The sequence below is a fragment of the Mustelus asterias genome, unplaced genomic scaffold (assembly GCF_964213995.1).
Source record: "Mustelus asterias unplaced genomic scaffold, sMusAst1.hap1.1 HAP1_SCAFFOLD_74, whole genome shotgun sequence".
Classification (NCBI taxonomy): Eukaryota; Metazoa; Chordata; class Chondrichthyes; order Carcharhiniformes; family Triakidae; genus Mustelus; species Mustelus asterias.
The window spans coordinates 1,566,786-1,594,750 of NW_027590134.1; the positions used below are offsets into that span (position 1 = coordinate 1,566,786).

The 27,965-nt window shown below is 45.5% G+C and overlaps 1 non-coding gene across 1 annotated transcript; it reads right to left on the minus strand.

The window, feature by feature from the left end:
* Positions 1-24,414: 24,414 nt before the first annotated feature.
* On the minus strand, positions 24,415-24,486 carry trnam-cau (transfer RNA methionine (anticodon CAU)). The gene has a single exon. It is a non-coding gene; the product is annotated as a tRNA-Met (tRNA).
* Positions 24,487-27,965: the final 3,479 nt, after the last annotated feature.

Genomic DNA, 27,965 nt, shown 5'->3' on the forward strand with positions numbered 1-27,965 from the left:
GCTGTCAATCTGAGACAGAGATTGACCTGTCAATGTGCAGAGGTGAACATTGTTTCAGCGAGAGTGTGTTAAAGGGGCGGCTGGGTTAGACAAATGTTAGTGTTTGTGTGTCCGCACTCAGCTCCGGATTCTCCAGCTCTTCTTGTGTCAAATCGAAAGATTCTCTTGTCATTAGATCGTGCTGCTGTCCTGCTCAGACCTGAAGAGAGAAGTTAAGCGAAGGTTTTGGCCGATTTCAGGGTTTCAGTCGACAAACGACCTCGAAGTCAGCGCTCGACTGAGAGAGCGCGATCAATGCAGCAAAAAGACGTGTTGAAATGGAAATTGCTGCCATGAATTCACATGGAATTTTTTCAACAGGAAATATTCAGATTTCAGTAATAGAAATAAGTCAGTCTGAGGATCTGGAGTGTCCAGTTTTAATTGCAGTGGGAGAGTTTGTGAGGAGAGAGAAACACAGAGAGACTGCAGGAGCCGGGAGCTGACAACAGCTTGTCTCTGCTCCGTCCGCTCTCTGCCTTTAAGTTGCTCTGCGCCGCCACCGCTCGTTTCATTTCGGATCCAGTTCTGACTCTCACAGACATTTCCCAGACCTTCTTGGATATCATTTTGTCGGCCTGGAACATATTGTACCACAAATATATCTTGTGCGTAAACAAGACAACAACCGCTTTCTAAATGAGCTGCCCAGCTCCGTTCAATCTGTCAGAAATTATTGGACGATTTTAAAGCAACATCAATTTGGTTGCAGAATTCTCTCATCTCTGAATATATTCCATCACTTTATCGCTTGTGTTTGAAGTCCTGGGCAAAGTGACCACTGAATGCAAAGACATTTTGAAATTAATTCTAACATGAAATTTCCTGATGTTTTCTGAATATCTACAATCCTCTTTTACTAACGTTACAATATGATTATAATTCCCGATATTCGACATGTTCCTTCCATTCCCAAGCTGTTTTAAGCAGGAATACCTCACGCCCAGTAGTGAACAGCTTGTAGCATTTTTTGAATGAACATGATATTTTATCATCTAAGCAGCACTTTGATATTCTCATTCATTCAATGTATTCTGATGAATTGTATTTCCTCTGCCCTGTGTGTCATTACATAAGAATGTTACTCTGAAATGAGATGTAGTTTTGTCTTTGTGTGCTGATGGTGCTCTTTTTCTTTCTTCTTCCGTCATGATTTTTCTCATGGAAGGGAGTTACAGCACAGAAGCCATTCGGCCCATTTTGTCGATGCCAGCATAGTTCCCGATCATTATAGAAAAATACCACAGTAAATTGCAACTCAATATCATGGGCTGCCCTGGAGAAGCCAATTAAACATGTCTAATCTCCGTCACTGCGCACAGGACTTGAACCTGCGCGAGGAAACGAGGGTTTCGAGTCGAACGCCTTAACCACTCAGCCATCGTCGCTGCTTATCTCTCAAAGTGATGTAATCATCTCAGCAATGTTCATCTTAACTTCGTAAGAAGTCTCACAGCACCAGTTTTCGTCCAACAGGTTTATTTGGAAGCAAAAGCCACTAGCTTGAGTGACATGATGAAGGAGCAGCGCTGCGAAAGCTAGTGACTTTTGCTACCAAATAAACCTGTTGGACTTTAACCTGGTGTTGTGAGAATTCTTACTGTGTTTACCTCAGTCCAACGCCGGCATCTCCACATCATCTTAACTTCTTAAGAAGTCTCACAGCAGCAGTTGTCGTCCAACAGTTTTATTTGGAAGCAAAAGCTACTAGCTTGATTGACATGATGAAGGAGCAGCGCTTCGAACTACCATAGTCGCCGAATTCATCGGACACCAGGTGTATTGTAACGCAGTTTGTAGACTGAAATTGTTTACTCTCGTTTTTTGTACAGTTTAATATTGTAACTTTCTGGCGACTGAATTATTGGTTTTGAGGCCTGGTCTTTCACTTAAACAACGTTTCCCACTAAAAGCAAATTTAGATTCCATATCCAACGCCTGACCCACTCGGCCATCGCAGCTGCTTATTGGCCAGTCTATGCAACCAACAATGTTCATATTGACTTCATCAGGATTATTGAGATCACAGTCAGGGAGGTCAGGTGTGTTCGGTTCCCTTTGTTTTATATATTTGTCTCAGACTGATAATTCATTTCTTAGATCAGAGACTTGTTCATCTATTTCAGTATTTGCTTTCAGTATGAAGAAATTGAAGCCGAATTTTCCATCCGGAAAAATGAAATGCAAACGTGAAGTCCATTTTATGACATTACCGTCAAATGCTGCGTTTTCGCTGTTTTTGTCCACATGTTTTGAAACGCAGGAGACCGTGGATAAGATTCAAAAAAAATGATGAATGCGATGGCCGGGAATCGAACCCGGGTCAACTGCTTGGAAGGCAGGTATGCAGGTTCAGTATATTATTGCAGAGGATTGAGCATATGTCTTTTACACTGTCTTTTACACCTCTCGTACAGCACCACTCAATCCCGTTTGCTGCAAAGAGAGAAACTCCGAATTATCCAGCCTTAACTTGGAGCTAAAATCCCTCATCACTGGAGCCAAAACAGTAAATCTCGTCCCCAACGCCGCCGCCCCCCCCCACCCCGCCCCCCCCCCCCCCCCCCACCTCCCCCCCCCACCCCGCCCCCCCCCCCAACCCCACCCCCCCCCCCACCACCACACCCCCCCCCGCCCCCGCCCTCATAAGGACCCTCACGCACTTTCTCAAGTGTGGTTACTGGGTCTGGGTGCAATCCAAAAACAGCTGCAGTTAATCAGAGCTTCATAAAGATTGAGCATAACTTCCCAGTTTTTATACTCAGTGCCTCCATTTATGAAGCCAATAATCCAATCCGCCTTCCTGACGACTCTCTCAGAATCGCCTCTCTCCATCAAAGGTTTCTCTGAACTTCAGGTCCCCCTGAGCCTGCACACTGTCTCGAATATACCTGAGCATACCACCATCGCTCGCTCTGCTGAAGGCCCCCTTATTTTGCACACATCAATTGTCTCACTGAGAGATTTAGAAACAATGCAAGACTCACACAGAGTAATGGATACATAAGAACATAAGAACATAAGAAATAGGAGCAGGAGTAGGCCATCTGGCCCTTCGAGCCTGCCCCGCCATTCAACAAGATCATGGCTGATCTGAAGCGAATCAGTTCCACTTACCCGCATGCTCCCCATAACCCCTAATTCCCTTATCGATCAGAAAACTATCTACCCGTGATTTAAACATATTCAACGAGGAAGCCTCCACCACTTCAATGGGCAGAGAATTCCAGAGATTCACTACCTCTGAGAGAAGAAGTTCCCCCTCAACTCTGTTCTGAACCGGCCCCCCCTTATTTTGAGGCTGTGCCCTCTAGTTCTGGTTTCCCTTTGAAGTGGAAAGAATCTCTCCACCTCTACCCTATCCAGCCCCTTCATTATCTTATATGTCTCTATAAGATCACCCCTCATCCTTCTAAACTCCAACGAGTACAGACACAATCTGTTTAATCTCTCCTCATAAGCTACACCCCTCATCTCCGGTATCAACCTGGTGAACCTTCTCTGCACTCGCTCCAAGGCCAATATATCCTTTCGGAAATAAGGGGACCAAAACTGCACACAGTACTCCAGTTGCGGCCTCACCAGTGCCTTGTACAGTTGCAGCAAGACCTCCCTGCTTTTATATTCTATCCACCTCGCGATAAAGGCCAACATTCCATTCGCCTTCTTGACCACCTGCTGCACCTGCAGACTGAGTTTTTGCGATTCGTGCACAAGGACCCCCAGGTCCCTCTGCACAGTCGCACGATGTAATTTTTCTCCATTTAAATAATATTCCAATTTACTATTATTTCTTCCAAAGTGGATAACCTCACATTTGCTAACGTTATATTGCATCTGCCAGATCCTCGCCCACTCGCTCAGCCTATCCAAATCTCTCTGCAGATTTTCCGCGTCCTCCACGCAATTCGCTTTCCCACTCACCTTCGTGTCATCAGCAAACTTGAATACCCTAGATTCAGTCCCCTCCTCCAGATCATCTATGTAAATGGTAAACAATTGAGGCCCCAGCACCGATCCCTGCGGCACGCCACTGGTCACCAACTGCCAACCAGAAAAGCACCCATTTATCCCAACTCTCTGCTTCCTGTTAGATAGCCAATCCCCAATCCACGCCAACACGTTACCCCTAACTCCGTGTACCCCAATCTTCTGCAGCAACCTTTTGTGAGGCACCTTATCGAACGCCTTCTGGAAATCTAAAAACACCACATCCACCAGTTCCCCTCTGTCAACCGCACTAGTGACATCTTCATAAAAGTCCAGTAGATTCGTCAAACACGACTTTCCCTTCGTGAATCCATGCTGCGTCTGCTTGATCGAACCATTCTTATTCAGGTGCTCTGTTATTTCCTCTTTAATAATGGACCCTAGCATCTTCCCAACTACGGACGTTAAGCTAACCGGCCTGCAGTTACCCGCCTTTTGTCTACTTCCTTTTTTAAACAGCGGCGTAACAGTAGCTGTTTTCCAGTCAGCCGGCACTACCCCAGAGTCCAGCGAATTTTGATAAATTACTACGAACGCATCTGCTATTACCTCAGCCATTTCTTTCAGTACCCTGGGATGCATTCCATCCGGGCCCGGGGACTTGTCTACCTTCAGTCCTATTAGTCTACCAAGCACCACCTCCTTAGTAACAGTAATTGTATTAAGGACCTCCCCTCCCACCAACTCTCGATCTCTAATATTCGGCAAACTATTTGTGTCTTCCACCGTGAAGACCGACACAAAGGACTTATTTAAAGTCTCGGCCATTTCCTCGTTTTCCACTATTAAATCCCCCCTCTCATCTTCCAAGGGTCCAACATTCACTCTAGCCACTCTATTCCTTTTTATATACTTGTAAAAACTTTTACTATCATTTTTTATATTTTGAGCTAGTTTAGTTTCATAATCTATCTTTCCTTTCTTAATCGCTTTCTTAGTCGTTCTTTGTTTTTCTTTAAAGCTTTCCCAATCCACTAATTCTCCACTATTTTTGGCTACTCTGTACGCATCTGATTTTATTTTAATACTCTCCTTTATTTCCTTCGTTATCCACGTCCGGTTATCCTTTTTCTTACAGTCCTTCTTTATCACCGGAATATATTTTTGCTGAGTACTTTAAAAAATCTCCTTAAAAATCCTCCACTGTTCCTCAGCTGTCCTACCTACCAGTCTGCTCGCCCAGTCTACATTAGCCAATTCCACCCTCATCCTCTCGTACTCCCCTCTGTTCAAGCAGAGGACACTGGTTTGGGACCCTACTTTCTCACCCTCCATCTGTATCAGATATTCCACCATATTATGATCACTCATCCCAAGAGGATCCTTCACAAGAAGATCCTTAATCCTACCTGTCTCATTGCACAGAACCAGATCCAAGATAGCTCGCTCTCTCGTAGGTTCTGTAACATACTGTTCAATGAAACAATCCCGACAGCATTCCAAGAACTCTTCCTCAAGCCCTCCACGTCCAATTTGAGTCGACCAATCAATATGTAGGTTAAAATCCCCCATGATTATTGCCGTTCCACTTTTGCACGCATCCATTATTTGCTTGTTTATAGCCCTCCCCACCTCTAAGTTATTATTTGGGGGCCTATAGACCACGCCTACCAGTGTCTTTCTCCCCCTACTATTCCTTATCTCCACCCACAACGATTCCACGTTTTGCTCCTTAGAGCCTATGTCGTCTCTCACTACCGTCCTGATATTATCCTTTATTAACAAAGCTACCCCACCTCCTCTTTCTACCTGTCTATCCTTCCTAAATGCCTGATAACCCTGTATATTCAGTTCCCAGTCCCGGTCACCCTGCAACCACGTTTCTGTGATGGACACTAGATCATATTCATTTGTATGGATTTGTGCCATCAACTCATTTACTTTGTTTCGAATGCTTCGTGCATTCAGGCAAAGTGTCTTTATGCCAGCCTTTATCTGGACCCGGTTTGTTGAAGCGCTACTAACATCTCCCAAGCCCTCTCCTCCTTTAGCTAGTTGTTTATTCACTATACTCCTGGCATTAGAGTAGACACATCTCAATGCTATGGTCTGACCTCTCCCCTTCTCTGTTCCCAGTCCACCTGCCCTCTTGCACTGCCTATAAGCCTTCACTGTTTGCGAGCTACCTTCCTCACTCTCAGTCACGTCACTTTGATCCCCTCCCCCCAACCTATTTCGTGTAAACTCTCCCCAGTAGCCTTAGCCAACCTTCCTGCCAGGATATTAGTCCCCCTGATACCAAAAGAAAAATAGCGAGAGAGAGAGAGAGAGATGAGTGAAAGATAACAAATGAAACCCACAATTTTAAACAGCACCAGAGACTTACATACAGAATTAATTCCACTGATAGATACAACATAAAGCTGATGTTCTATAAACAGTACCAGGGGAATTAACGCATATGTTCCACAAACAGCGCCAGGGTATTTAAAATTATCGATGATTCCCACATTTATATAAAATTTAAAGTTTATTTCTTAGTCACAAGAACGCTTGAATTAACACTGCAATGAAGTTACTGTGAAAATCCCCCCAGTCGCCACACTCCGGCACTTGTTTGGTTACACTGAAGGAGAGTTTAGTACGGCCAATGCACCTAACCAGCATGTCTTTGGCCTGTGGGAGGAAACCGGAGCACCCAAAGGAAATCCACGCAGACACAGTGAGAACATGCAAACTCCACGCAGACAGTGACCCAAGCCGGGAATCAAACCCGGGTCCCCTGTGCTGTGAGGCAACAGTGCTAACTACTGTACCACTGAGACACACCACAGACAGATCACAGAATAAAGAGACATTGACAGGTCCAGAATGATCCCACACTCACATACTTTATAAGAGTCCGAGACACTCACAGAAACAACGCCAGACAAATTCAGAGACGGAATAGTTCCAGATACTGAAACATGCAAACTGATTTCCACACTGATTGTGTGTCCTTGGCAGTCCATAGCTTCAGGGATGCGGTGAATCACGGTGACAAATCCTATCATATACACTACCAGGCAGGTCACTACGGCACAATGTGATTCTGCAATGGGACAACACTTACTAAATAATCCTGATTGTGCACAGAATTACACTGACAATGTGACCGGAAAAGCAGAGTTTTTAAAAAAGCAACCTCCCATTGAAGACGGAGGTGAGGAGGAACCTTTTTGATCAGTGTTCTCTTTTACTTTGTCCATTCATGGTATTAGGGCGTCGCTTGCTCAGACAGGATTTATTGCTCGTCCATAATTGTTTTGGGGTACGCGGTGCTGAACTGCAATCTTCAACTGCTGCCATCAATGTCATGTAGGTACACCCATAGTGCGATTTGGGGGTGGGGGGTGGGAAGTTTCTGGGTTCTGACCTACTGATACTGAAGGAACGGCGATACATTTCCAAGTCCTGATGGTGAGTGGCTTGGAGGGAGATTTCCAGGTGGTGTTGTTCTGATGCGTCTGCTGCCCTTTTCCTTCTGGGCCATAGTCACGGTGGGTTTGGAAGGTGCTGTCAAATGAGCCTTTGTTAATTCAGGCAATGCAGCTTGTGGATGGTACACACCGCTGCCGCTGTCTGCCAATGACAATGTAAGCCTATTTGTGACTAATAAATAAACTTTATTTTTTGGTGGAGGGAGTGAATGTCTGTGGATGGGGAGCGAATGAAAGCAGATGCTTTCTACAGGATGGCGTCAAACTTTGACTGTTTATGGAGCTGCATTCACACAGGTAAGTTACGTCTAGAAACCGAGCACTCTGGATTCCTTCCACAGTCCTAAAATGTGGAGGCTGGGTGGTTTTGCCATGCTAGATTGCCTTTGGTGTGTTAAAAATTGAAGTTCAGATAGATTATGGGGTTAGGGTGGATGCGCGGTGCTATGGGTATACGGCGTGGATGTGATGCTGTATCAGAGATTCGGTGTCGTCACCATGGGCCGAATGGCCTTCAGCACTGTCGGGATTCTATGATTTAAAGGCCTTTTGACTGTGTCAGAACTGCCCTGAGAAAAGGGGGAAAGCTGTGTTTGTAGCATTTACAGCAGAGAGCTCGTTGCAACTTAAACTGTTGATTGCAAGCGAGAGTTGATGAAAATAACTGAGTCCTGTAAAGGAAAAGCAGAGATACATATGGGAAACAGCCGAATGTTTTTTTTTAAAATCTGATATTGAAAACGGAAATAGCAGAGCATGGCACCGATCTGTCGAACCCTGGGTTATGGGCCCAGAACGCTCCCGCTAAGCCAATCTGCTGCACGCTCGCAATATCCTACTTGTTATTGTTGTGCCATACAGTACCAAATTTCACTGTCGTTTACCAGGTGGATTCCGGGGATGGCAAGTCTTTCGTATGAGGAAAGATGAAGTCAGTTCCGATTATATTCATTGGAACCAACAGCGAAAATGCTGGAAAATCTCAGCAGGTCTGGCAACATCTGTAAGGAGAGAAAAGAGCTGAGGTTTTGAGACTAGATGACCCTTTGTCAAAGCTAAAAGTGGAAGATATTCATACTGCAAGCGGAGCGAATGAAAGATGAGTCCTAGCCATAGAAACCAGGGGAAAAGACTGCGAACAACTGTCCACAGAGGGAATAAGGGGTGTGAATGGCCAAACGGCAGAGAAGCTTTTATCCGTATGTTCATTGGAGTTTAGAAGATTGAGAGGGGTCTCCTCGGAACTTATAAAATTCTAACAGGACTAGAAAGGGTAGATTCAGGCAGAATGTTATTGATATTCTTAGTGTAAGTTTAAGGGGAAAACCTTTCGGACTGAGGTGAGGAGAAATTTCTTCACCCAAGAGTGGGCGGCACGGTAGCACAGTGGTTAGCACTGCTGCTTCACAGCTCCAGGGTCCCGGGTTCGATTCCCGGCTCGGGTCACTGTCTGTGTGGAGTTTGCACATTCTCCTCGTGTCTGCGTGGTTTTCCTCCGGTTGCTCCGGTTTCCTCCCACAGTCCAAAGATGTGCCGGTTAGGTTGATTGGCCAGGTTAAAAATTGTCCCTGAGAGTCCTGGGATGCGTAGGTTAGAGGGATTAGCGGGTAAAATGTGTGGGGGTAGGGCCTGGGTGGGATTGTGGTCGGTGCAGACTCGATGGGCCGAATGGCCTCCTTCTGCACTGTAGGGTTTCTATGTTCTTTCTAAGAGTGGTGAATCTGTGAAAATAACGAATGCAGAAAGTAGTTGAGGCCAAAATGTGTGATGTCAAGAAGGAATTAGATATAGCTCTTGGGGCTCAAGGGATGTGGGTGTAAGGTGGGATCAGGAAATAGAATTTGATCAGCCAGGATAATAAAGAATGGTAGATCAGGCTCGATGTGCCGAAAGGCCTATTGCTTCTTTTCGCTGTTTAAAGAGAACAAAGAAAAGTGCAGCAAAAGAATAGGCCCTTCGGCCCTCCAAGCCCGTGCCGAACATGATGTCCTAAGTAAACTGAAGAAAAAACCTTCTGCCCTTATTCAGTCCGTATTTCTCTATTCCCTCCGTATTCATGTACCCACATGTTGCTCATGTGCCTCCAGCGACCACCTCCTGTGGCAAACTGTTCCAGGTACCCACCACTCGCTGTGTGAAAAAACTCCACCGCACATCTCTCTTAATCTTTCCCCCTCTCACCTTGAACATGTGCCCCCTTCCACTCCTGGGAGACAGTCTGTTACTATTCACCTTGTCTATGCCTCTCACGATTTTTATGATCTCTATCAGGTAACCACTCAGCCTCCGTCTTTTCAGTGAAAACAATCCTCGTTCATTCAACCTCTCCTCCTCCCAAATACCCTCGAGACGAGGCAACATCTTTATATGTATGAGAGAGAGGGACATGTGAATGTGGAACAGAATCCACCCAGAGTCATCACCTTCAGGGTACGAGAGAGAGGAACCAGTGAGTGTGGAGCTGAACCCAATCAAAGCCATTGCCCTCAGAGAAAGGGAGGGGAACCAGTGAGTGTAGAACTGAACTGAGCAAGAGGCAGCATCTTCGAGAGAGAGAGAGGAATCAGTGAGTGTATGACTGAACCCAGACGAGAGACGAGAGATGAAATCGCTGGGCCTCTGACGCAAATCTTTGTCTCGTCACTGGACTCAGGTGAGGTCCCAGAGGATTGGAGGATAGCTAATGTGGTCCCGTTATTTAAGAAGGGTAGGAAGGATGACCCGAGAAATTATAGGCCGGTGAGCTTGACGTCCGTGGTCGGGAAGTTATTGGAGAGGATTCTTAGAGATAGGGTGTTTCCGCATTTAGAAAGGAATAAACGCATTTACGATAGTCAGCATGGTTTGTGAGAGGGAAGTCATGCCACACTAACCTGGTGGAGTTTTTTGAAGAAGTGACTTGAATGGTTGACGAGGGAAGGGCCGTGGATGTAAAGCGTTTGACAAAGTCCCTCATGGTAGGATGGATCTCGTGAGATAAAGGGGGAGGTGGCTAGATGGGTGGAGAAATGGCTTGGTCACAGAAGACCACAGAAGAGGGTGGTAGTGGAAGGGTCTTGTTCTGGCTGGATCCTTGTGAATAGTGGTGTTCCGCAGGGCTCTGTATTGGGACCTCTGGTGTTTGTGATTGATATCAACGATCTGGAAGAAGGTGTAACTTGGGTGATCAGTAAGTTTGCGGACGACACGAAAATGGCAGGACTTGCAGATAGTGAGGAACATTGTCAGAGGCTACAGAGGATATAGATAGGCTGAAAATTTGGGCAAAGAAATGGCAGATGGATTTCAATCCAGATGAATGCGAAGTGATGCATTTTGGTAGAACTAACGTAGCGGCGAGCGATACGATAAATGGCAGAACCATAAAGGGTGTAGATACGCAGAGGGACCTGGGTGTGCAAGTCCACAGATCCTTGAAGGTGACGTCACAGGTGGAGAAGGTACTGAATAAGTCATATGGCATGCTTGCCTTTATAAGACGGAGCATAGAGTATACATGTTGGGCTCTGATGTTGTTGTTGTATAGAACGTTGGTTCGGCCGCATTTGGAATACTGCGTCCAGTTCTGGTCGCCACACTACCAGAAGGGCGTGGAGGCTTTGGAGAGAGTGCCGAGAAGGTTTACCAGGATGTTGCCTGGTATGGAGGGGCTTAGTTATGAGGATAGATTGGCTAAACTGGTGTTGTTCTCACTGGAAAGACGGAGGATGAGGGGTGACCTAATAGAGATGTATAAAATTATGAAAGGCATAGATAGGGTGAACGGTGGGATGCTTTTTCCCAGGTCGGTGATTACGTTCACGAGGGGTCATAGGTTCAAGGTGATGGTGGCCGGGGGTGTGGTGGGGGGGAGGAGGTATTTAACACGGATATCAGAAGGACGTATTTTATACAGAGGGTGGTGGGGGCCTGGAATGCGCTGCCGGGCAAGGTGTTGGAGGCGGACACACTCGGAACGTTTAAGACTTATCTAGATAGCCACATGAACGATGTGGGAATGGAGAGATACAAAAGAATGGTCCAGTTTGGACCAGGGAGCGGCACGGGCTTGGAGGGCCGAAGGGCCTCTTCCTGTGCTGTATTGTTCTTTGTTCTTTGTTCCAGACAGAGTCAGCACTTTCAGGAGAGAGAGTGGAACCAGTGAGTGTATGACTGAACCCAGCCAGAGTCAGCACCTTCAGGGGAGATGGAATAGTGAGTATAGGTAGATTAGAAGACTGCATGTCTGCATGGATGGTACAGGAGGGAGGGCTTTAGATTCCTGGGGCATTGCGACCATTTCTGGCAGAACTGGAACATGAACAAGTTTACATCTGGCCAGGAACGGGACCATCATCCTCCCAGGGAGCTTTGTGAGAGCTCTTGGGATCGATTTATACGACACTGGTAAGGGGATAGAATCCTGACAGGTAGTGATAGAATCTTCAGATTTGCCAAGTGGTCACAGGCAGGACGAGTGACTGCAGCTGAGGCAGCTAAGGGGACTCAGAGGGCAGCTGTGTCAGCCTCTACAACTGTCCAATAGGTTTGAGGTTCTTTCAGCTTCTTTGGATGAGAGCGGGGACAGCAGGTTGGACGGGCTGACTGACCTTGGCACAGCAGTACGGATGCGATTCAAGTAGTGGTAGAAGGGGTATAGTGAGGGGATGTGATGCTGCACTCGGTAGCAAGGAGCAAGAATTCAGATGGCTGTCAGGAAGAATTCAGAGAGTGAATATGAATCTGCAATTAAAAATCTAATTGTCGCTCGTCATAAAACCCTATCTGGTTTACTAGTGCTTTTTAGGGAAGGAAATCTATAGGGCAGGAGTGTGTCTGAATTGTCAAGTCTCGAGGTAACAAAAGCATGGATGAGGGTTTCAGGTACGGGTGAGTTGAAGTATTATCAACATTGCGTGATGTTGCACAGCTGGAAATAGGTGATCTTGGTGAAGGGACAATATGTGGTCAGAATCTCATTTCCGAGTCCAATGAGGTCCCAAGATCATAGAACATAGAACATGGAACAGTACAGCACATAACAGGCCCTTCGGCCCACGATGTTGTGCCGACCTTTATCTGAAACCAAGATCAAGCTATCCCACTCCCTATCATCCTGGTGTGCTCCATGTGCCTATCCAATAACCGCTTAAATGTTCCTAAAGTGTCTGACTCCACTATCACTGCAGGCAGTCCATTCCACACCCCAACCACTCTCTGCGTAAAGAACCTACCTCTGATATCCTTCCTGTATCTCCCACCACGAAACCTATAGTTATGCCCCCTTGTAATAGCTCCATCCACCCGAGGAAATAGTCTTTGAACGTTCACTCGATCTATCCCCTTCATCATTGTATAAACCTCTCTTAAGTCTCCCCTCAGCCTCCTCCGCTCCAGAGAGAACAGCCCTAGCTCCCTCAACCTTTCCTCATAAGACCTACCCTCCAAACCAGGCAGCATCCTGGTAAATCTCCTCTGCGCTCTTTCCAGCGCTTCCACATCCTTCTTATAGTGAGGTGACCAGAACTGCACACAATATTCCAAATGTGGTCTCACCAAGGTCCTGTACAGTTGCAGCATAACCCCAGTGCGCTTAAACTCCAACCACCTGTTAATAAAAGCTAACACACTATAGGCCTTCTTCACAGCTCTATCCACTTGAGTGGCAACCTTTAGAGATCTGTGGATATGAACACCAAGATCTCTCTGTTCCTCCACAGTCTTCAGAACCCTACCTTTGACCCTGTAATCCACATTTAAATTAGTCCTACCAAAATGAATCACCTCACATTTATCAGGGTTAAACTCCATTTGCCATTTTTCAGCCCAGCTTTGCATCCTATCTATGTCTCTTTGCAGCCTACAACAGCCCTCCACCTCATCCACTACTCCACCAATCTTGGTGTCATCAGCAAATTTACTGATCCACCCTTCAGCCCCCTCCTCTAAGTCATTAATAAAAATCACAAAGAGCAGAGGGCCAAGCACTGATCCCTGCGGCACTCCGCTAGCAACCTGCCTCCAATCCGAAAATTTTCCATCCACCACCACCCTCTGTCTTCGATCAGACAGCCAGTTACCTATCCCATCGGCCAACTTTCCCTCTATCCCACACCTCCTCACTTTCATCATAAGCCGACCATGGGGGACCTGTTCAAACGACTTACTAAAATCCATGTATATGACATCAACTGCCCTACCTTCATCAACACACTTAGTTACCTCCTCAAAAAATTCAATCAAATTTGTGAGGCACGACTTGCCCTTCACGAATCCGTGCTGACTATCCCGGATTAATCCGCATCTTTCTAAATGGTCGTAAATCCCATCTCTAAGGACCTTTTCCATCAATTTTCCAACCACCGAAGTAAGACTAACCAGTCTATAATTACCAGGCTCATTTCCATTCCCTTTCTTAAACAGAGGAACAACATTCGCCATTCTCCAGTCCTCTGGCACCAACCCCGTGTACAGCGAGGTCCCAAAGATCAAAGCCAAAGGCTCTGCAATCTCATCCCTTGCCTTCCAAAGAATCCTAGGATACATTTCATCAGGCCCAGGGGACTTATCGACCTTCAGTTTATTCAAAACTGCCAGGACATCCTCCCTCCGAACATCTATTTCCTCCAGCCTATTAGCCTGTAACATCTTCTCTTCCTCAAAAACATGGCCCCTCTCCTTGGTGAACACTGAAGAAAAGTATTCATTCATCACCTCGCCTATCTCTACTGACTCCATACACAAGTTCCCACTACTGTCCTTGACCGGCCCTAACCTCACCCTGGTCATTCTGTTATTCCTCACATAAGAGTAAAAAGCCTTGGGGTTTTCCTTGATCCGACCCGCCAAGGACTTCTCGTGTCCCCTCCTAGCTCTCCTAAGCCCCTTTTTCAGCTCATTCCTTGCTAACTTGTAACCCTCCATCGAGCCATCTGAACCTTGTTTCCTCATCCCTAATAAGCTTCCCTCTTCCTTTTCACAAGACATTCCACCTGTTTCGTGAACCATGGTTCCCTCACTCGGCCATTTCCTCCCTGCCTGACAGCGACATACCTATCAAGGACATCCAGTATTTGTTCCTTGAAAAAGTTCCACTTTTCACGTGTTCCTTTCTCTGACAGTTTCTGTTCCCAACTTATGCCCCCTAATTCTTGCCTATTCGCATCATAATTACCTCTCCCCCAATTGTAAACCTTGCCCTGCCGTACGGCCCTGTCCCTCTCCATTGTAATAACAAAAGACACCGAACTGTGGTCACTATCTCCTAAGTGCTCTGCCACAACCAAATCTAACACTTGGCCCGGTTCATTTCCCAGTACCAAATCCAATGTGGCCTCACCTCTTGTCGGCCTGTCCACATATTGTGTCAGGAAACCCTCCTGCACACACTGCACAAAAACTGCCCCATCCGAACTATTTGACCTACAAAGGTTCCAATCAATATTTGGAAAGTTAAAGTCCCCCATGACAACTACCCTGTGACCCCCACACATATCCATAATCTGCTTAGCAATTTCTTCCTCCACATCTCTATTACTATTTGGGGGCCTATAGTAAACTCCTAACAACGTGACCGCTCCTTTCCTATTTCTAACTTCAGCCCATATTACGTCAGTGTGCAGATCCCCCTCGAAGTGCCTTTCCGCAGCCATTAAACTATCCTTGATTAATAATGCCACTCCTCCACCTCTTTTACCAGCTTCCCTACACTTAGTGATACATCTATACCCCGGAACGTCCAACAACCATTCCTGTCCTTGTTCTACTCACGTCTCCGTAATGGCCACAACATCGTAGTCCCAAGTACGAATCCACGCCCCAAGTTCATCTACCTTGTTCCGGATGCTCCTTGCATTGAAGTAGACACACTTCAACCCACCTTCCTGTCTACCGGTACCCACCCTTGACCCTGATACCTTCCCCAATACCTCACCACCCTCACTGACTTCTGGACTACAACTCCTTTTCCCACTCCCCTGACAAATTAGTTTAAACCCCCCTGAAGAGCCGTAACAAATTTCCCTCCTAGGATATTGGTGCCCCTCTGGTTCAGGTGCACCCCGTCCTGTTTGTACAGGTCCCACCTTCCCCAGAATGTGTTCCAATTATCCACGTATCTGAAACCCTCCCTCCTACACCATCCCTGCAACCACATGTTTAACTGCACTCTCTCCCTGTTCCTCAACTCGCTATCACGTGGCACCGGCAACGTACCAGAGATGACCACATGTTTTGTCTTGGCTCTCAGCTTCCAGCCCAGCTCCAGAAATTCCTGCTTTAAATCCCTGTCCCTTCTCTTACCTATGTCATTGGTACCAATGTGTACCACGACTTGTGACTGTTTTCCCTCCCCCTTCAGAATCCGGAAAACACGGTCGGAGACGTCACGGACCTTGGCATCTGGTAGGCAACATACCATCCGTGAGTCTCTTTTGCTGCCACAGAACCTCCTATCTATCCCTCTAACTAACGAGTCCCCAATAACTATTGCCCTCCCGCTCTGCCCCTTACCCTCCCGAGCCACAGAGACGGACACAGTGCTGGAGATCCTCTCACTGCGGCTCACCACTGGTATGTCATCCCCCTCAACCGTATCCAAAGCGGAATACTTGTTGCTCAGGGGAACGAACACCGGGGATCCCTGCACGGACTGCTTCCTCCCAGCCCCTCTCACCGTCACCCATCTGTTTTCATTCCTCGAAGTAACTGTATTCCTAAAGCTTCTGTCTATGGCCACCTCTGCGTCCCTAATAATCCTAAGTTCACCCAACTCCAGCTCCAGTTCCCTAACACGGTTTTGGAGGAGCTGCAGATGGGTGCACTTCCCACAGGTGTAATCAGCAGGGACACTGTCGTCGTCCCCCATCTCAAACATAGTGCAAGAGGAACATAGCACTGCCTGCAAACCCTTCCCCTCTAGATACCTTGCCAGTACCAGGTAGAAAGTTCAAAAATGAATTAAACTCACACCTGCTCGCCCTTTCTGCCTAGGCCCTGTGAGCCAAAGCCTTATAGCTCACACTCTGCTTCCCATACACTACACTGCCCACTCCCGACGCTGCCCGCTGTATACTGCAGCCTGTCTTTTATACTTTGCGCGTTTAAAAAACCCTTCCCAGACTCCTTAGCAGCCCACTTCCAGTTTTCACTTTAAACTTAAAATACTACTGCAAAAGTAAAGGCCAACAAAACACACACTAGCTGACTAATTAAATAAATAAACAATTCAATTTATCTCTCACCAGCACTGCTGCCTCCAATCACTCCCTCTCAGCTTGCTCCAGTGGAACAATGAGGGGGAACCTCCCAGGTAACTGACTTTTAAAGTTAAAATAAAAACCCTTCCCAGACTCCTTAGCAGCCCACTTCCAGTTTTCACTTTAAACTTAAAATACTACTGCAAAAGTAAAGGCCAAAAATAACACACACGAGCTGACTAATTAAATAAATAAACAATTCAATTAATCTCTCACCAGCACTGCTGCTTCCAATCACTCCCTCTCAGCTTGCTCCAGTGGAGCAATGAGGGTGTGTTTCAGACATTGACCAGTGGGAAAGATGGTGTCAGTGACTGGGAACGGAACTTATGGTGGGAACTTTGGTTTTCCAAATATTTACTTGGGGGAATTCTCTGCTTAGCCAGGACTGGAGGTCAGAGAAGGAGTCGAATAATTTAATAACAGGGGATTGGTTGTGACAGGTGATGTTGAGGTCGAGATGGGTGTTATCAGCATACACGTGAAAACTACCACGGTGTTTTGAGATAATGTCACCAAGGGGTAAGATGCGAAATAGGAGGGAGACAAGGATAGATCCTTGGGGGATTTGGATGTTAACAGCACAGGAGTAGGAAGAGAAAGCATTGCAAGTGATATTCTGCATATGACCAGAAAGATAAGAATGGAACCAGCTGAGTGCAGTCTTACCCAACTGAACAATCCCTCCTCATCCTTCTCAGACTGTCCATGCCTTTGACAGGGTTGCCTGCACCATCCTACTCCAATACATTCCCACTGTCAGGTCAGTGTTCACAGCAGACGAAGATGTTAACGTACCTGACATCCTAGGGAAACATGACGAAGAACGACTGGGCCTCAGTAAACGAGTCAGGAGAAGGCTGGAGTTCTCAATCATCTTCATCTTAGGCGGCAGCTCCTCCCTCTCAATGTGTGTGGTGACATAAGACCATTCTGCACAGTCAGGGATACCCAGATTGACTGTAAGAGACAAAGGTTGTAATTCGAACCAAACAATGAGTAACCAAGCCCCACCCAAACACAGAATCATAGCATCCCTCCAGTGCAGAAGGAGGCTATCCGACCCATCATGTCTGCTCTGACCAAATTCCACTCAGGCCCTTTCCCTCTCACCCCATATATTTACCTTGCTAACCCACTAACACTAGGGTCAATTTAGCATGGCCAATCAACCCAAACCACACATCTTTGGCGTGGGAGGAAACCGGACCACCCAGAGGAAACCCACGGAGAGACGAGGAGAACGTGTAAACTCCACACAGACCACTGACCCGGGGCCGCAATTGAACCTGGGTCACTGGTTGTGTGAGGCAGCAGCGAGAACCACTGTGCCACCGTGCCGTTCCCACAGAACACTGAAAGGTCCCAGTATGTCTCCCTGGCCTAATCAGAGTGAGTTGCTCGAACCCGGTATGGCACTGAGCCCCACACACAGAGCACTCGAAGATCCCAGTATCTCTCCCTGGCCTATGCAGAGTGAGGGGCTCTTACCCGGTATGGCACTGAGCCCCACACACAGAGCGCGGGAAGATCCCAGTGTCTGTGCTGATTGGTCTGACTCCAGGTGGTTTGCAGGACCGTCACTGCTGAGACTGGGGAAATGCAGCATGACATGTTTACATCGCAAGCCGCCATTGGAAACCCTGAGCTGCGGACTGATAGCCGGGCGGGACGGAATTCTCGATGCCAAAATCTTTTACCCATGAGACGCCCCGCTGCGGGCTCAGGATCCCGGTCCGGAGACTGAAGCCACTGGCCGGACATTTGCTGCCGCTCCGTCCGATGTCTGATGGACCCAGGGTAAATTTCCGCCAGCGACCTGTGACTGGCAGCTGGGAAAGCCAACAGGAAATTGACGCATCACGGTTATCCAATGGACGGTATGCGCCGACTGATTGATAGCTACTTTATTCAATCTGTGAGCTCCCTTCGGCTGAATTAAGAAAAGAATGACAATGACAATAAAAATTCTAACCAATATCAGATCACGCTGCTGACAAACCACGTTCCTAATGTGATTGACATCTTCTTTAGCCAATCGCAACGCACTGACCATTCAGTATGCGCTGAGCTTGCGCGACTCGCCAAGCGTCACTCCCAGCCCAGCGTCATTGCGTCTTTCAATTCGATCCGGGGCTGAAACCAATGAGAAATCAGAGAGCTGGAGGCGAAAGAATCCTTAAAGTGGAATCGCTCAGGGAATTATAGTTGTGCAACTATTATTTGGTGATGGGAATTGAAGAGGCAAAAGTCAGGGTGCAAAATATGAAACCCGCGGGAAATGAAAGAGGAAATAAATGAATGGGAAGGAACGTAAGTGAGAAGCAGAGGCGTTTAGAGAGGGAATTCCAGAGCTGAGACCCAGAGAGCTGGTGGAGTGAATCAAATCAGGGATGTTCACGAGGCCAGAATCAGAGGAGCTCAGATATTTCAGAGGATTGCTGGGCTGGAGTTGATGAAAGGGAGGAAGAGCTGAGGAGATGGAAGGATTTGGAAACATGGATAAGAATTTTATAATTGAGGCATTGCTTAACCACGAGTCAGTGTTTGTCAGTGAGCACAGGGTTGATGCATTAATGGTATTTGGAGTAAATTCTGATATCAGAAATCAATTACCGGCTTTCTGGATCCAGCAGCATAATAAATCGGATCGGAAGTGGACCACATGGCCCCTCCAGCCTGCTCCGCCATTAAATACGATCATGTTTTAGATTCTCAAACCACTGAATCTTTGCAATGTACGACAGCCCATTTGGCCCATCAAGTCCACACTGCCTGATTGAAACAGCATTCTACCTGATCCCACTCCCCCACCTCACAGCCCCAGAAACCCTTGTTTGGTTATGGCCTTTGGTGACTGTCCAAAATCAGCACCTTCTCCCCGTGGGTTTCCTGGGTGCTCTAGTTTACTCCCGTCGTTCAAAGATGTGCAGGTTAGGTGGATTGGCCATGCTAAATGTACGTAAAATGTCCAAAGTTGTGAACATTAGGCACTGATCGGTGCAATTTTGACACATATTTTGAGATTTTACGCCTGGTTCTTGATGAATTCGGGGAGATGAAAACCTTTATCACAGAATCCCTAATGTGCAGAAGGTGGACATTCGGTCCATTGAGTCTGCACTGATTCTCGGACCTATCCACGCAACCTCACACATTAATCCTGTTAATCTTCCTAATCTAAACATACTGGGACATATAAGGGAACGTTTAGCACGGTAAATCCACTTAACCTATCAATGGAGTGTGTGCGAGTGTGTGGGCGGGGGGGGGGGGGGCGGGGTGGGCGTTGGGGGCGAGGGGGCAGGAGCACCCGGAGGAAAGCCATGTGGACACAAAGAAAATGTGGAAATTACGAACAGTCACCCAAGGCCTGAATTGAACCCGGGTCCCTGTCATTGTGTGGCAGCAGTGCTAACGACTGTGCCACGCTTCTTTCTCTTATAGAAGACCATAAGACATAGGAGCAGAATTAGGCCACTCTGCCCATCGAGTCTGTTGCGCCATTCAATCATATATTTGTCTCATTCCCATTCTCCTGTCTTTTCCCGCTAACCCCTGATCCCATTATTAATCAAAACCTATCTCTCTATGTCTTTAAAAAAAATTCAATCACCTCGCCTCCACAGCCCTCTGCGGCAAAGAGTTCCACAGATTCACCACTTTCTCGCTGAAGAAATTCTTCCTCATCTCTGCTTTAAACGATCGTCCCTTCAGACTGAGGTTGTGCCCTCTGGCTCTAGTTTTTCCTACGAGTGGAAACATCCTCTCCATGTCCACGGAATCCAGGCCTCGCAGTATCCTGTAAGTTTCAATAAGATCTCCCCTCATCTTTCTGAACTCCACCGAGGACAGACGCAGAGTCCTCAACCGTTCCTCATACAACAAGCTCTTCAGTCCAGGGATTATTCTTCTGAGCCTCCTTTGGACGCCTTCCAAGGCCAGCACATCCTTCCTTAAATACGGGTCCCAAACTGCTCACAATCCTCCAAATGGTATCTGACCAGAGACTTTGTCGGCCTCTGAAGTACATCTCTGTTCTTGTATTCTAGCCCTCTCGACATTGCATTTGCCCCTCTAAATGCCGAATGCACCTGCTCATTAACCTTAATAGAATTTTGAACTGGGACTCCCAAGCCCCTTTGTGTTTCTGATTTCCTCAGCATTTCCCCATTTCGAAAAGAGTCTATACTTCCATTCCTCCTTCCAAAGTGCATAACCTCACACTTTTCCACATTGTATTCCATCTGCCACTTCTCTGCCCACTGTCCTAGCCTGTCCAAGTCCTTCTGCAGCCATCCCCCCCACCCCTCCTCCGCTCACCGCCTTGTTTCCTCAATGCTCCCTGTCCCTCTACAGTTCCTCTTAGACTTATTTGCATCATGGAAAATACCTAACTTCCAATCTATCTTCATAGTTACAGATCTTTATCAATGGAATCATTCATGTAAATCTCCTTTGCACCGTCTCCAATGTCTTCACAATCTTCTTTGATTGTGGTGCCCAGCACTGGGCTCAGTGCTCCAGGTGAGGCCTATCTCGTGTATTTAAAAGCTCAGATTGACGTTCTTATTCATGTATTCAATCCTCCAATAAAACGTAGGATGCCATTTGTTTTATTACCTGCTCTCTCAACATGCCCAGCCAACTTCAATTACTTTTGTCCTTAGAAACCGAGATACCTTTGTTCCTGCATTTCCTTAAGAGTTTCTCCCTTTATTTCTCCACACTCTCAAAATGAATCAACTCACACTTCTCAGCATTGAACTTCATCTAATTAGCTGCATTGACGCGAACAGGAGCCGGAGTATGGAGACTGGGGGAATTTCACTGTAACTTCACTGCAGTATTTATTAGTCAGAATCCTGATTTATGACGAATATAAAACTTTATTTAAAGTGTACTTTACTTTACTTTTGCTTTATCTGCCGCTCGTCTGCCCAGAGGACAGGAATGGAAGCATTGACTCAGCGTTTACACATTGTTTTGAGCGCCAGGGTCTCTCAACGTAATTCACTCAGCCTCTCCTCACAGAACAACCTCTTCCTTCCGGGGGGCAATCTCGTGAACCTTCTCTGTACCGCCTCCAATGCAAGTCTATCCCTTCTCAAATGTGGAGACCATAGCTGTACACAGTATTGCAGATGTGGTCTCAATAAAATCCTGGACAATTGCAGCAATACACCTTTCTTTATCTACTCCAATCCACTTGCAATAAAAACAGACATGCCATTTGCTTTTCTAATAGCTTTAATGAATAATCCCGAATGTGCTCCGAATTCCCTTCAACATTTTAAATTCCGTCACATTTCAGCCTCTCTTCAACTCTGAACAAGAGTCATACAGTGTCGAAGTATTCACTATGTTTCTCTCTCTGTAAATGCTGCCAGACCTGCTGAGGTTTCTGGCATTTTCTGTTTTTATTTCAGATTTCGTCTCCCTGCCATCCTCACCTTCTTTTAGGCACATAGTTGTTCTTTTTTTAACTCTCCCATTAGACTCATGACTCACACCAGCTCTCTTGCCATATAATCATTGCTGCACTTCTCCATGTTTAGAAACGACAAGAGAACAATTCAAATTCGATTCAGTGATGAGTGATGAACAAGAAGTTATGTAAGAAGTTGTGAAAGAAAATGAACATCTCCGCCTTCTCCCTGTAACGCTGCACATTCTTCTTTTTCAGGTAACAGTCTGATTCCTTTTGAACACTTCAGTCGAATCCGCCTCCACCACACTCTCCGGCAGTGCATTCCACACATTAAGCACTCGCTGTGTGAAAAATATTTTCCTCGTATTCCTATTCCTTCCTTTGCTAATGATGCTGAACCTGTTCTCTCTCGTTCTTCATCATCCCACGAGTGGGAACGGTTTGTCCCGATCCAACGGTCCAGAGGTCTCATGATATTTAATCCCTGTAAGTGGAATCCCTCAGCGGGTGGTAAGATTTTCAAAGCAGTCGACATTAAGTCATTGATAAAACTACCAGCATTCAGTTAAATGACTTTTAAAATATGTTAATGAACTAACAAAAGGCAATTTACAAATATGAGATGCAGTAATTGACTCAAACGTGTGATTATGATTGTAAAATACATATTCTGATATTTTGAATGGATTATTGTTGACTTTAAGGAAGTTATCAGTTATCAGTAAACAAGTCCAGATGGCCCTTTCTCATAGGGTCATCTGGACTCGAAAGATCAGATCATTTTACTCTTTACAGATGCTGCCAGACCTGCAGAGATTTTCCAGCATTTTCTCTTTTGGTTTGAGATTACAGCATCCGTAATAATTTTCTTTTATTTTCGAGTTTTACTGTTGCACCTCATGTCGAGTTGTAGGACTGAGAAACCTCACTAATGAAATGGATTCGAAAATTTGGAACTGTTTTCCTTTTACTTTTCATTGTCTCTCTATCACCTTCCTATCAGAATGAATCACTTCACAATTCTCAGCTTTGAATTTCATCTGCAACTTGTCCACTCATTCTGTCAACTTGTCGATGCCCTTTTTGAAGTTTTACATTATCCTCCTCATAGGTCACAATGGTTCCAACTTTCAGATCATCCACAAATTCTAAAATTGTGCCCTGCACACCATTACCTCAGTCACTGATATATCATGGTACATGTTCACAGCATCTACAGCTTGTGTGCAGATCAATGTGATTTTCTGTCGTTTGAGGGTGAATACAGAAAAGAGGATCCAATGTAAATGCCTGCACATTCCACGAAAAAGTTGCAGAATTGCTGTGAAGTAGTTTTGTTATGATCGCTAACAGAAAGTAGTAGAGGATGGCTTCGATGCAGCAACCTCTGAATTATCAGTCCAGCACACGTCCGCTGCGCCACTTTGCGATGGCCAAGCCAGCACCCCCCTGCTGTCTATCAATGTAGCCATTCATATATTCACTTCCACATTCTTGTTTAACACCACCACGGTTGTCAGGGAGGTTCAGTCTGGCCACACAATTCTACTGCAGAACACCAAGAATGCAATGGACAGAGAAAGACACGCACAGAAGCAGCAAAAGAGACTGTTTGTACACGTGTAACGACAGACAAAGGTGCCGCGAAACCGACAGGACACGGAATCTGATGTTTTAAATTAATTTTCAGTTGCAAATATATGCTTGTAAAAATATTTCCTGATGTGTCGCTGTCCTCTCTGCTGTTCAAAGATGTTCAGTGTTGTTGTGCAAAGTGTTTCACTGTTTATAAATATATTTCCAGCTGTGCTCTACGATTTAGAGGGTTACAACATGGATACAGGCCCTTCGGCCCAAAGTGTCCATGCCGCCCAGTTTTCTTTTACTTCGGAGCTACTCCCAATAACCCGCGTTTGGCTAATATCCCTCCAGACCAATCTTACCCAGGTAACTGTCTCAAATATTGTTGAGAGTTTTATTTTTCTGCTGTTGTGTAAAATGCTTCCCTGTTGTTGTGTTTCCGGCTCGGTAAATATTTGTTTCTTCTGTTAATATGTCCCCTTCTCTTGCAAACGTGCTCCCTGTTGTGTAAAAAATTCTCCGTGAAGGTGTTTTTGTCAGTAAATTGTGGCGTGTTGTGTTAAGATGTTCCCTCTTCCTGTGTCAAACTCTGGTTGCATATAAAAGTGATTTCCTCCAGATCGAGGTTTTTCGCGGGAAAGATAAGCCAAATACCTGTCTTCCCCACGTAAAAATCATAACTGCTTGCCAGTTGTCATATCACCAGCGTGAATAGGAGTAGCAGAGGATGGTTTCGATCCATCGACCTCTGGGTTATGGGCCCAGCACGCTTCCGCTGCGCCACTCTGCTCCAGGAAATAGTACTTCTGCTGCTTATCAATGTAGCAAGACAGACTTTCACTCCTGTATCGTTTAACAATAACACCAGTGCGAGGAGGCATCACTGCATAAGAACATAAGAAATAAGAAATCACACCGAGAATACAATAGACAGAGACAAACACACAATAGCAGCAAGAGACTGCTTGGACACATATAACGACAGACAAAGGTGCTGGGAAAACGGCAAGACAAAGAATTGCAGAATCCATCATTGATTTTTAAAGGGATTTTCTGTTGCAAATGCATGTTTGTAAAAATATTTCCTGCTGTGCAACTGTGCTCTATGTTGTTGAGAGGTGTTTTCTGCTGCTGTGTAAAATGTCTCCTTGATGCTGTAAATGTGTTTCCGGCTGTGCCAATTTGATCCATCTGGTGTCAATATTTCTTTAATATTCTGTTAGTATATGCCCGACTCTGTAAACGTGTTCCCTGTTGTGTCAAAATGTTCTCCGTGAAGATGTTTTCTGTTCAGCAAAAGTTACTTATCTGGTCTCATGATGTTCCATATTGGGTTAAATTGCTGCATGTTGTGTTAAGATCTTCTCTTTTCTTGTATAAAATTCTGGTTAAACTGCAACTGGATAATGACTGTCTTTTACCCTCTGTTAGCGAATGTGATTGGGGAATTCATATTGTATCCAAGAGATGCATGTGAGTGAGATTTGTTCTGTATCTGTCCGTCTCCGGTTGCAGTTACGAGTTTTTATTTATTTATTCATTTCGAGAGGTGCGCATCACTGACGAGGCCAGAATTAATTGCCAATCCCTAACTGACCTTACGAAGGTGATGGTTTGCTGCTCTCTTGAACTGCTTCGTCCCTGAGGTGTCGGTACAGCCACAGTGCTGTTAGTCTAACAGTGTTTCAGGATTTTGCCACTGCGACCGTGAAGGAGCCGCGGTGTATTTCCAAGGTGGAAGGTGAGTGGATTGGGGGCGGGGGTGTGGTGGGGGGGGGGGCGGGGCTTGGTGGGGGAGGGGGGAGATTGCAGTGCTGGTGCTCGCCTGTATCTGCTGCCGCTGTCCTTCGAGACGGTAGAGGTGGTGGGTTTGTGGGTGCAGGCTAAGGAGAGTAGATGAAAAAATACTGTTTCCATTGGCAGAGGAGAGAAGGATGGGTTTTAATGTGCTGAATGTTTAGGACCTAGAATGCACTGCCTGGGAGGGTGGTAGAGGCAGCATCAATTCAGGGCTTTCAAAGGGGAATGGGTTCAGATCCTGAAGTGAAAGGATTTGCAGGTTTATGAGAGAAGGACTGGGAAAGGGATGAGCTAAGTTGTTCTTGCACAGACCAGCACACAGACAAAGGGCCGAATGGTCACCCTCTCTTTGTTGTATCCATTCTAAGATTCTAGATGTATGAATATTAGATTCATTCTGTATCGCTCTGTGTCTGGTGCGACATATGTGTGTGATATTCTTGATAAATATATCTTAGAGACTTTGCAAATCTGTACACATTCTACCCGGAAGATACCTAATTGAAACCTGGCCTTTTGTTCTAACTAGTACATGATTCGACACGATCCTCTACTCAAAATCCTCAATGTAACATCATCTACTTATCTCTGAAATTCGTTCTCCATCGTCTCATTAGCTAGATTTCCCTTTAGTACATCGATGCTAGTCGACTCAACTGCTCCAGATAATAGCAAATTGCAAGTTATATTGACTATATGGGAAAGTACATTAATATTGAATTTTCTAATGGATTTAGTGCTGACATCCAATCATTAGTTCCTGTTTGATCTGTCTCTGCAACAGCGACAGTTAATGTGATTTATTTCCGCTCTACTGCTGTTCTGCCTTGCGGCCAGTAGATGTCAGCACCCTCTGGTAGACTGAAGTTCAGACATCAGAGAGGGATACAACAGACAGGAAATGTTCACATTGCATTGAACCTGGGACGGGGGAATTTCGAAATACTAAATGTATTGGCCGCATCAATTCGTAATCTACCAGTGGCGCAATGGATAGCGAGTTAGACTTCTAAATGATGGCACGTTAGCCATTCAAATTTGTAGGTTTGAGTCCCACCAGAGTCGGATTTTGGATCAGATTAGTAACAAACAGTTTGCTGCTTCATTGATGTGATTCAGCTTTGGCACCGACATTTCCTGCTCTGCCATCTCTCCATGCTGTTTCTGTTTACTCGGCTCCAAGGGAAACCACTGCTTTCCTTTGTATTCATCATTTAGATACCGATAAATCAGCAATGCTATGCTTTTTAAGCCCTTTTGAAGTGAAAGTATTAGTTCCAAGAGGTATTATCTTTTCCACCAAGTGGCATTTTGAATCATTGTTGTTTAGCATAGTTAGAATTTCATTATACAAGGTTTAATTATTAGTACAAACTTATTAAAGCAGATATTACACCAAGTTTTACCTAGTTCTGATTGGGGATAGTATAGAGAGAGAAACTTGTTTTTCTTGATATATATTACTGACCTATATCTGGGTGTCCAGGTTTCAATCTCAAAATTTGTCAGTGGTGCAAAACTTGAACATATTATGAACGTTAGTGAGAAACATATTGATAATCTTCAAGAAGATATGGACAGGCTGGTAGAATGTACAGACAGGTGACATATGCAACTTAATTAATGTAAGGAAGTGTGAAGTGATACATCTTCGTCTGAAGATTAAGGAGAGGCAATATAAAACAATTTATATTTTACATAAAAACATTTAGCATTCCTAATCTGTATTGCACCTTTACCATGCCAAGATGACGCAGTCTATTCACCCATCTCAGAACCCATTGAATATCCAGCCTGAAGTCTGCATTTCACCGTCTACTTGTACAGTGATCATTAAACATTTAGCACTCCCACTTTCCTATGTACCTTCACTCTGCAACGATTCCCTGCTCCGTCTGACAAGTCAGTCAACGTCGCACCTTCACTATGTGCACTGCCCATGGTAGGCTTATCCTGCCCAGTCCCCATTGTGTTTCACCTTGCTCAGTTACATAAACCAGATTGCATACTGTTCCAACTTTTCTTTTCTCAATTAATAATAAATGAATAAATAGAACACTGTTACCTTTCAATGTTCAACGTGCGAGTTTCATGACGTGTTGTGTGTGATTCCCTCCTTTATGCTTTTGTACAAATTTAGTCAAAGGAAAGTTATCCAAATATATCTTCAATTCTCCTTCTCATTCACAAAGAACTGAGCGGATCATGGATACAGTTTCAATAGTAGCTTTAAAAAAATAGAGAATGGATTAACAAAGTTAAAATCCAAGGGTGACATCAATGCCTGAAGTGATTTTCAGGCTGTGGCGACGAGAATAACAATGCGCATTATGAATTTGAATTGTTCAAAATCATAGAATGGAGCATCCATTGTTGATGAAAGGAAACTTTAAACTGTGCAGCTGTGCTGTGCTTCAGGAGCTGGTTTTATGGAAATCTCCATTAATCAAAAATGTTGCCTCACCTGGT